The sequence below is a fragment of the Aplysia californica genome, unplaced genomic scaffold (assembly GCF_000002075.1).
Source record: "Aplysia californica isolate F4 #8 unplaced genomic scaffold, AplCal3.0 scaffold01307, whole genome shotgun sequence".
NCBI classification, from domain to species: Eukaryota; Metazoa; Mollusca; class Gastropoda; order Aplysiida; family Aplysiidae; genus Aplysia; species Aplysia californica.
Window position 1 is genome coordinate 57,017 of NW_004798577.1, and position 2,037 is coordinate 59,053.

The following is a 2,037-nucleotide window of genomic DNA, read 5'->3' on the forward strand; positions in this document are numbered from 1 at the left end:
GCAGAAGATGGGGTCAGGGCTAGACGTTCAGAGGAAAGTATAGGGTCAGGGCTAGGATACAAAAAAAGGGATGCTTAGATCTAATGTTATTGTTTCCACGCCAGGAGGCACGGGGTAATTGGATAAAGAAACAGCGGCCGGGGCCAAATTAATCGGACGTGTTACCTCGGCCTACGCAGTATCTATCCGGAGACGTCTCCAGCGGAGATAGACCAATCGAAATGCTTTGTGCCTATAGACAAAGTAAAAAAAAATTGGGGGGTTACAGGGGGGCATTCCCCTCTGTTTTATCACATAATTTGATATGTTGCAGTTTGGTTTGAAATTTTCTTGAACATAATTGATTTACGACAGTTTTAGTAGGTGTATGAGTGATTTGTAGCAAAGAATTCGCAGTTTGACCCCCCAAAGCAGTGCATCTGTGTACAGGAGTACGTCCACGTCTCTGAATAGTTCCTAGGTGCTCGCCGGAGACGTCTCCGAATATCTTCTGCCTCTGCCTACCCTTGCGGTGGCAAAATTCCTCCCAATCTTCTGGGTAACTTGTCCAGCCAAAAGGCAACGATCGCGCGGTTGCGTTGGATTATCGAGAAGTCGAATGGGACGCCCAAACAAATTCTACCTGCTTCACATCCGCCTGTCGCTTGTCGTTGGCGAATAAACCCCGAAAGCTGGAAGGAAAATGGAAAGGAAGAAGTAGAGGACGGGGAGGAAGAGGAGGGGAGGGGGGAGGGGGAGAAAAGAGAGAGAAGAAGAAGAGGAGAGAGGGAGAGAGAGAGAGAGGGGGGAGGGGGAGGGGGAGGAGGCGAGAGAACGGCTGGCTGCTGGCTAGATTTAACTCTTCCACCGCGAAGACGGAGAGAAAAGGGGGAGAACTGTAACACCACGACGAACGAACGAACTTACGACTAGAGGTGGGAAAAATCCGGATAAATATCCGGATAATCGGATAATCCTCAATAAGTACATAATCCGAATTCAGACTCTTAATTCTCTTTCCTGACCAGTTTGCTGAATTGGGTGCACTTATTTGTTGAAGTGATGCTAACCCGTTTGTTAAAGTGGTTCTAACCCATTTGCCGAACCGATTCATAAGATAATATTTACCGAAGAGGTGCATTAACATATTATCCGGATTTTGTTAAAGCGACTCATTGCCCAGCCCTACTTACGACGAAGCCCGTGATGCGGTGAATGGCGGCGAGAGAGAGAGACACGGGGAGAAGAAGGGGAGCTAACCCGGTCGTCGTAGTCGACTCACAACAACACTAGCAGACGCGAAAAGTGGAAGTTTTTTTGAAAGAGGGCGGTAAAGAAAAGAGAGTTCGTTCGTTGTTCCGCCACTCCCACCCACCACCACCTAACTCGCGCCTGCACGCGATAAATTATCGTCTGCTGATTGTGATTGGGAAGCGTTTCGAAGATCTACAGCATCTGTGTTTACAAGTTGTGTTTATTAATTGGAAATCTCTTTTTTTTTTTCGCCGGCTTGCTACCGGAGCCAATCTAGATATATCTATCGTCTGCTGTGTTGTTATATTTATAATATTCATCAAGTTTGTGCATATATATCAGTGAGAAGTGTGTTTGTTTGTTTGTTTGTGAGTGTGTTCGCCACGATAATATTATCTTCCATATACTTCCTGGAATTTTTCTTCTGTTCTTCTTCGTTCGTGTTGATAATTTGTTTATTCTGGAGTTAATTGCTTTCGTCATCTGCGCTTTGGTGTGCTGCTGAAAAAAAGTGAAGTTCCTTGGAATAACTTCCGCTTTTTTGTGTGTGTCTTTGGATTATATTTCCCATCGCCAAGATTTGATTAAAGGTGTGTTCTATCCCACCTTGGGAAAAAATTGAAAGGTGAGTGCTTGAGTAGATGTCACTTGCACGTGCGCGCATAAACCGGACAGAAAATATAGCAATGATATCTCGATATTCCTGCACGATAAGTGAATGATTATATGCTGCTCATAAATATAGATATTTTTATGGTAAACGTAGATGTGTTTTTGTGTGTGTGTTTTGTGTGTGTGTGGGGG

At 44.8% G+C, this 2,037-nt stretch overlaps 1 long non-coding RNA gene across 1 annotated transcript in view; it reads left to right on the forward strand.

The window, feature by feature from the left end:
• The first annotated feature begins 1,202 nt into the window (after positions 1-1,202).
• Positions 1,203-2,037, forward strand: part of LOC118478955 — a 47,214-nt gene continuing 46,379 nt past the window's right edge. The window contains exon 1 of the long non-coding RNA XR_004859400.1: positions 1,203-1,858. This is a non-coding gene — a long non-coding RNA (uncharacterized LOC118478955). The remainder of the gene's footprint in view (positions 1,859-2,037) is intronic.